We start from the raw sequence: 9699 nt of genomic DNA on the forward strand, positions 1-9699 counted from the left end.
TATATTAAAATAAAGGATCTGGGTTGGTAGGGCTTTCCGTTGTGTTGTTATTATGTCATGTTCAAATAAAATTAAATTCCACGCGCTTCTCTCAACCTGCTCTCATTCTCTCTCCCCTCTTGTATTAATCGTAAGCCACGTGTCCACATTATTTATTTCTTTTAACCATTTATATGATTATATCCTCATCTTTACTCCATATTGACATCCATGCCCTCCAGGTCATTTAATGTATCTCTCTTTTTTTTAATATCAGTTTTATATATCTACAAGTTGTTTATTTGAACAGCGTTTCGAGCAAACTCCGTACGTCCATTTTTGATTCGACTGACACATCTCGAGCGTCGCTGTTTGGTTCGCGGAAAAAAAAGAAAAAAAATATAATTAATAAAAAAAATAGTGAGATATCTCTTATTTAATTAAAAATTTTAAAGAATAAAAAAAATATATTTTTATTTAAATATGATTATCATATTTCATGAAAAAGTATTTTTCATGATAAACATAAAAAAATTATTTTTTTTATGACGAAAATCACTTCATTTTTAGTTTTTTTCAAAAAAATCCATTCAGCATTAAAAAAGCATTAAAGAGGCATTAAAAATCTATTTTTTATTAAAAATATAATAAAAATTATATATAACATTTCTAGAAAAGTGGATAGTCAACCAAACATAAGCACTTTGAAAATTTGCCATTTTTTTATAATCAACCAAATATGATAAAAGTATTTTTTAGATTTTTTTTTTTAAAAATTTATTTTTTAAAAATTATATTTCTAGGAACGAAAATATTTTTCACGAATCAAATGAATACTACATGTGTTTGGACAAGGTAACCAATTGGCTGGCAAACAATGCAGTAACGGGAATATTATGTTGGTTGTATATACGTCAGTAAGATGGCTTTTGGAAAGGCTTTGCCCCTTCCCTCATGTGTCGTGTAAAGCTATAATAAAATATTATAGGTGAGGAAAGAGTAGCATCCACCGTATAATAAAATATTTGCCTGCCTAAGACTCAGCGTCACCAAAATATTATAGACCAACAAGTTGGTGGTAGTAGACCTTTTAAAAATAATTTTTTTAAAATAAAATTTTATAAAAAATTATTTACTGCTTAGTAATTATATTCTTAAAATATTGTACCATTTTAATATTATTTAATACACAAACTGAGAAAATATTTTTGGCATGACAAAATGGTCATAAAGGATATTGCATAGTATTATACAACCGAACATAATAAAATATAACATCTATTAATACATAAATATATGATATAATATAATATTACAATAATATAATATAATATTATTATATTATAGTAATATAATATTGTATACTATAGTATAATAATTTAATATAATATTAAATTATTTAATATAACATATCAATGTATTATGATATAATGTAATATAATAGTATATTTATTGTATAATATAATAACAAGATATAAAATATTATAATTCTTCGCATAAACTAATTTCTCATAATATAATAAATTTTCTAGCTAAGTGATAAAATTGGTTAAATAATTATTAAAGGGATATTTTGTGTAATCATTATATTTTATCATGAGTATTTTGGTCAAAAAAATAGCTTTCTGATCATCTCTAAAAGTGCTTTTTCGAAAAGCACCAAAATAAAGCTTCTTCCAAAAAGCTGTTTTTAGCTTTCTGAAAAAGCTAAAATAGTTTTTTTGAAATTTTTATTAAATACCTCTATTTAATTTAAAAGTGTTTTTGGAGGCCTTAAAATAACTAGTCATAAATCTGAAATTAATTTAAGTTGTATTGGGCATTTGGATGCTTTTGTAGTAGGATAGATCTTGTCCTGGAGATCGTCTGATTACCTCATCTGCCATTGGATCTAAAATACTTCTTGATGGAGACCATTATAAAGCTAAACCTTTCGATCCATTTTGATTTGCGATGGAGGTTCATGATAATGTAACTTCCTGATCCTAAACAAAACTTGTAAGCCAAACAAAGTCTAAATTTCAGATTGAAACATTCACATGGCTCACTGTACAAAGTTCCGATAAACTACACTTGAGGAGGTAACCCAGTTTAACTTCAGAAGGGTTCTGAAAGTTGTCATAACAATTATGCTAACTCTGTAACTTAGGTAGTTATGAAATTAATGATTTACCAAAATCTATTTTTTTTATAGCTCCAGGGATATTCAGTAGTTGTACCTACAAGTACTCTACTCAAATTTCTCAAGTATTTATAACTTTAAAGTTTTGAAATAAATGAATGAGAAAAGTCAAGAAAATTTATCAGTCATCTCTTGTGATTAATAAGTAATTTTTTTTAATTAAAAGATTACAAAGGAACACAAAAAAAAACTCTTAATTAAAGTGTTATTCAGCATTAGGTTATTATTGATATTCAAATAATGTAAAAATTGTTCCTTAATTAACTTGTTATGCATGAATTAAATGCTTAGAATCTAGATAAGTAGATGTAAAAGTTTCTCCTAGTTAGATTTTTTGCATGAATACCCTTCTAAAAATACAAATTTGCATGAATACCCTCTTAAAATTTATATTTATTTTTGTACCCTTATAAAACACTGTTTTTGTACAGATACCCCTAATATAATGGTTTTTCTAATGTTGTTAATAAAAATCATATTTATTTTAGTTAAAAATAAAATATAATTTTGAAATTACTTTTTTTAACTTCTATTACGATTGCCTTATAAATATTTTTTTTGCATATTTACCAGGATATTTTAATCATTTTAATTTGAACCCGTTAATTTTTTAACGGCGTTAGATGGTGTGGGTATATTTGTAAAAATAATGATAAAAAAAAGATAGAATAGCAAAATAAGTATTTTACGAGGGTATACATGCAAATATCAATTTTTGAGAAAATATTCATGCAAAATTCAATATTTAGGAGGGTATTCATGCAAAAAAAAATTTCTGATTTGGTGCTAGTTTTACAAATTTAGCAAAAAGCATCATTTGAAAATTTGTTACTACATAGTAAAAAAATGTTCCTTATATTGGAAGCTTTATGCAAAGTGTTTTTGCCGGTTACTCTGTTCATATTTTATGAAGCTTCCAGGAGAAATACCTAATAGGCAAGCGTCTCTTCATATCCCTTGTTTGTTTCAACTTGTACTATATCTTGAGTTTTTCACCTATCTTCTCCATTTCTCTGCTATTATATTTTTGATTTTTCTTTTCCAACATGCTATAAGTATGCCTTCTATACACCATACATCTAAAATAAATGTGTACGCACACACTTTGAGAAAATGAAACATGCATTTGAGGAAAATTCTTGGTGAGAGACATGGCATTGTAATTCTAGAATTGTTGAAATTATAGTTTTTGCTTTTGATGTAAATATTCAGACATTTTTTTTGCATGATATGTGTCGTAAAACTAGTTATTTTTATATACCCAATTGTAACATAAACACAACAGTGGTTCTATAAAGTTTATAACAAAATTAATAAAAATATGAATATCACAGTTGGTGAAAGAGAGCTGAATATGTTCGTCATCGACCAAAACTGAGATAATCCATAAGTTCCCTTTAGCAAGACTAACGGTCGATTTGAAATTTAAAGTTGAGGGGGTGCTTCCAGTACACTCGAGAGGGTGCCTAATGACTTGCTAAATAAATATACGCCTTTATGTTAGGTGAAGCAACATCCTCTTAAAAATGACTATGCGATGTGGACGAAGGGCAGACCATTAACGCACTCGAACGCTTGCTAAAACCATGTCCGCGGCCATTTCCAAAACTTCAAAATCCAGGGTGGTATTGCCATCAAAGTACAAGTTTACAACCTTCTCATATTGGTTTTGCTTGATTCGCTCTATTTTGTATTGTACTTCACACATCACACTCGCATGAGTTACGTCTAGGGGACTTGTTCATGCTATGAGAAAATCCTTATAGAGATTCTTTGCTGCCATCTTTCATTGTTTATTAGTTGTTATGACTTCCATCCATGTCTATCCTTTGTTCCTTGGTGCTTTTTTATAATCCATAATGAAATGTTAAATATGACGAGAAAGAGTGGCTAAAGTTGATGGCAACAATTCAAACTTAAAATAATAAGGAAATTTGGTAGGTAAATTCATTCCCAGGTTAAGGTTGTTTTCAAATATCTTTAGAAGATGCAGTCTCACATCATAAAGAGAGAATTTTTAATTCTATGACAGATGCTTGATTCGACAGGACCTTTTCTTTAGACCTTTTTTTTTTCTTCATAAAAAAAGAGTTAATACAAATTCTGTCACCTTTATTGCAGCAACTTTATTTGAGAGGGACTTCATTCTAATCCTATGTACCTCGAATTAAATTTCTATCGGAAATCATAATAAACAACTATGCATAACAGAGATCATTTGAGAAATCCTTAGCATGCGAGAATTGATTCATTTGTAAAATGCAGGAAAATGTGATGAATAAATCACATTGAACTATGTGGCTCAACAAAGTGTCACATAAATAAACCCTTTGAAAAAGATTCTTCCAGAAAGCAAAACTGATATTGAAACACAGTTTATCATCTGTATGAGTTCTGTGGCAAAATATAGATCATTTCTTCTTACCGCAACATCTTGTTAAAGGATGCGTTCTTTTATTACAAGGGCTATACGAAAGGATGCTTCTAAAGCATCTTTTTTTTAACAATGCACTATTTTGAAATCCATAAATAGGGATCATACGATAGCTTGAAGTGTGATGGAACAAGACAAATGAGAGATCCCTACTATTTCCATCTCCCATTCTGGGAAGTTTTGTTTTGTGTTTCCCTTCTCCATTAGGGCTTATTTGATTTGGCTAATTGAAGTGCACTTAAAAGTGATAATGAAGTAGTTCGCTGTATCTCGAGAGTAGACCGCTATCAATTGTTTACTGCAAAGGCATGAAATGCTTGGCATCAAAAGCAAGGGAGTAGTAGACCAAGGAGGGTACAATGATAGAAGTTACCTTCGTAGATCGACAATCCTAAAAAGACATGGAAATAAAATGAGTCAAATTAAGAACGCAGAAGTGGAGGTAGTAGAAGACATGGACTCCACCAGTGAATGCCCTACTAACCTCCTTTAAACTAAGGTGGAATCTAGGGATATTAAAATTCTTTGAACTAAGGTGAAAAACTATCAGTTTTTCATTGCTCATTAATGGCACACTGACAGGTTATTTTCAATCCTTAATTGGGATAAGGTAAGGTTCTGTGTGTTCCTACTACATGCCACATCTTTTTTCGGTGATGATTTGTTGTTGGTTCGAAAAGCAAACACTTAAAATTGTCCTACTCTTATATTGTTAGCCATTATTGCAAAATTTCTGGAAGGTGTGAATTTACACCGAAAAATTTGTATTGGGAATAAGATTTGAATTGCTTGTTCTGTCCATGCTACTAGTATGTTTTATATATAAATTGAGCCTCTGTATATAGTAAAATACAATAATAAAAATTTTTGATTATGGAAAAGCGTTAGAGACCGGATATAGTATAATACAATAACAAAATTCTATGATTTGGTACAAATACTAAATTTGAATATGACAATCAGATTCCATAATTTTTGGAGATTAATTTGAGTTGATATATCAAAATTATGCATGCAATATGTGACAGCTATGATATTCAATATCATACATACTATAATAGGCGAGATTTTATATGATTCTGACAACTGTACTATACAGTAATTCTATTGTTAGGTTTAGTGCTCGGATTAAGACTCCGAGAATTAAAGCTATGCTATGAAGAGAAGGAATAATGGGACCTGGCCTTATCTTGGAACACTAGTATCTCGTTGCAGTGCTTGCATGGATGACATCTTCCGCCTCGATACAGAATGTAATTGCCAAATTGGATAGTTAGAAATGGTGATCCATAGCCATGGCTTGTAGGCTGGTATTATTCCACAGAAAATTTTCAACAGCTTGGAAATTATGATGGTGAATTTTCTCTGAGGCTTGAAACAGGGGAACTCATCTACTTTCTTGGAAACAAAGTGTACCAATCTAAGTTAAATGTTCTTTTGCTCCTTTAATTCAATCCAATATAAGATTTGTGGTAGGTGGTGGTGCTAGCATCTCTATTACTGAAGATTCATGGGTGTAAGTATTTGTTTCCTATAAACATTGCTCCACATCTTGGCTATCCCTATCGCTAAAAGTCAGTCGATCGATGATCGAGTTGCGTGGGAAACATTGGCAATCTTGCAACGAAAGCCCAAGGAGATGTTCAAGTATTCTTTGCAAAGTATCCTATCTGAAATCATTATGTCAGTTGGGTCCAGAGACAAGGCTTACCACCAGCATTGCTCTATTTTGGTGGAAGTTAGTCGAAATCAATCAATGGCGTTATATAAAATCTTGGTTTAAGGAAAAAATGCTCATAAACTCAAGCCTGTATTTTGTTGCTAAAATACAAAGATCAAATCCTTAAAAAAATAAAGTGGTGGAGCTAATATCCTCATCTCAGTGGAACCACCTTGAAAAACTTTCTCATACGAAGGTCTTCTTTTTTTGCTTTTTTTCTACCTTTCTGAAAAGCTTGTATGAAGGGTATTAAGAATAGCCTTTAATGGTCCTCCTCCAAATGGTTGGCAACTTGGCATGGCTTTCAGCCTTCCATCCACCAAATTTCGGGTGGTGGTTTGTCACTTGGAGGACCGTGGCCCCAAGCACCCAAGCAAGTAGAGATTTTTTTTTTTCCTCACAGGGACTTGCACTCCGCGTGCACATTATTGTACTTAACATCAATCTCACAGAGCTTGACTTCTTGCAAAGGCCAACATGGAAGTGAGCTCAACCTATTAAATTTCTAGATCGCAAAGCTTGGGTCAACCAATTCGATCAGCGCACCTAACTGGAAGTTTGAAACTACAATAACAAAAAGATTGAGCAATAGCTATTATTGACCCCAAAAAAAAAAAAAACAATAGCTATACCCTGATATCTCCTCTCGTTGGTGCTGTAGTATGACAGATGGATATGGACATCATTTATTTGCTAGGATGAAGAAGACCAAAACCTCCGGATCAAGGAACAGAAAATAAAAATTTCAATCTAACCCCACTAGAAAACTATATCATAAGCATCAGCTTGTACCAAGGTACCCTAGCTGGAAAATTTCATCTTTTGATAATAATATCATGATGCATAATTACAAGAGTGTTTTATGAGATCCTCCGCGGTGCACATTTTGCTCCACAAAGAGCAGTACACTACCATATCATCCATCTCGAAGATATACAACTCTCCTTTCTCCAAAGTTGTACTTTTTATGGTGCAAAACATGCTCTGTGGAGGATCCAAATCCATGGAGGTTTAAGGTTGTTTGCATACAATAGGAGCCACTAGTAACATTAATTATATATATATACGCACACATATTTTTTCTAGGAAGTTCTTAAACTGCTCTATTATAGTGCTATTTGCATAGCAATCAGACATTACCAAGTTGAATCTTGTATTGCATATTTCTAAGTATCTGAACTTAAATAATTATAATACTGATAGGTACGTCTCCCTTGATCTCCCTCTGGGTAAAAAAAAAGAAAAAGAAAAAATTTAGCTGGAAGGTCAATGTAGATCAATTCTTAACAGCATCAATATGAGAATGAGATGATAAGGTCTGATAGAACTTCATAACCACAGCAATCACTGGATGTAGAAAAGATGCATCGATTCGAGTTGGATGACTTCGCTATCTAACTCTGGTTCCCCAGGAAGATGCTTTAGAAAGAAGAGAGACGCTACAAAAGTCACCCTGCTTGCAACTAAAAGTCTAAAACGGTCCTTTTTCTTTCCTGCCAATTTGGTAGGAAGTCACTGTCCCTCTCGCCTCTGCCTATCGTCCCACATTCCATTTGACAAGTCTAGATCATGGCCATTTCTCTCTCACTCAGTCCCTTAATTTCATGCTAAAACTCCAGCAGAGTTTGACACGTGTTGTGCTTGTGCCAAAAGTTGGCTAGGAAGGGATGAACCCCACCTATGAATAGGGAGCACGAATGGTTGAATATTAGCTACATGACATGTCCCATGGCCATGCCCCGGAGACTAGGTGGTAGACTGCAGAAAATGAAAGCAGGGGGGATCCATAGCATTCAACATAAGAAAACAATGTGTGCAAAGTTTTGGCCAGATTAGAAGACTTTCATGCTATGCACATACATATGGTCCTTGCATTCTGATCTTGTCATTAATGACTTTGTCACCTGTTATTATTAGAGATAACACCAACGCCTTGTTCTTGAAAAAGAAATATTAGCAAACTATTTATTACCTTAGTTAACATTTTTCTCATGTTAACATGTTTGCAAATGTCATTATTAAGAATCGGTGTGGTTTTGATATTAACAAGATACAATGTATTCGAAAATTGACTAATATGTGAAAAGCAAGAGAGAGAGAATAACGTTGGATTCATCTACTTTGAAATTTGATTATCTAGTCATGCTTTAATACCTTTGATAGGAACTTATTATTACGGACCTTTGCACTTGATAAGGTGAAACATGCATAGGTCCATGTATTGTAATATCCTTTTTGCTACCAAAATATGATATGCCCAATCTAATTTAGTTTTAAATTTTTATTTGTACAGTACATCACCAAACAGAATTGAACTTTCTTTTATTTTTCCCTCTTAAGAAATGATATGTGTGTATTGATTTGGAAATGATATGTGTGCGTTCTTTTTCATTTGTTTGTGATTTTCCCCCGTTAGCTTATTCCTCGAATTTTGCTATATTATTGCCATGAAAATCATATGGATCGATGATTTCATATCACAGTCGATCAACAATGACATCATGAATACTATTCTATGATTGTTCAGTTCTTCAATAACATTTTATTGTGCCACTTACCCTGCCATTCCTAACCTAATTACTATGGGGATCAGAGAGAGAGAGAGAATCACCATTGCATAAGCAACAATGACACACTGATTTTTGTGTTCAGAGAAGAATAGAAATTAGGAGAACCATCACAATCATAGGAGGCCCCACCGGGGGAAAAAAATCTTGAGACATGCAAGAGATGCTGATCTAAATTTGAAAAATCTAGTGATATAAATCCAATGTAAGACAGAAGCACTTTATTTAGGTAAATCTATTTTCAACTGGCAATACCCATGTTAATCAGGATGTAGAAATGGATCCCACTTGTTATTTATTCTTGGTTGGATTTTACCAGACATTACCCTTTTGGACAGCTACCCACTTTGTCTCCTCTTCCCTTTAGATGATTGACAAAGAATAGTGCTTGTAGTAAAAGATAAATTTAAGTATTTTGGATCTAAAATTACAAAGGAAAAGTTTTGAGAGATCCTTTCAGAATCCCCTATTTAGGAGCCGGGCAACATCTATAACATATTGTTGCTCGTAAATGAAGTCAGGTAGCTTGAATCATGAGCTGATTGCAGGGTTTAATTTCATTAACTATCTAGCCTTTCCTTTATCTATCCGATTGCGACACAAATCTATCCGATCTCTACAGCTTCCTCAATTCGAAACCTACACGAATTTAAGAAGGGGCGAAAAGATGCAATGTTTTGATTCTTTGATACATTATGCGGACACCAACTTAGTTAATTTAACCTAATAAGAAATTACCAACATCATCGTTATATCGCATACTTGTATACATGCATGCATACACATATATGTATATATGTATATATGTATATAGAGT

The sequence above is a fragment of the Phoenix dactylifera genome, chromosome 8, assembly GCF_051530095.1.
Source record: "Phoenix dactylifera cultivar Ajwa chromosome 8, Ajwa_hap1_PhDact_Kaust_v1.1, whole genome shotgun sequence".
Taxonomy (NCBI): domain Eukaryota; kingdom Viridiplantae; phylum Streptophyta; class Magnoliopsida; order Arecales; family Arecaceae; genus Phoenix; species Phoenix dactylifera.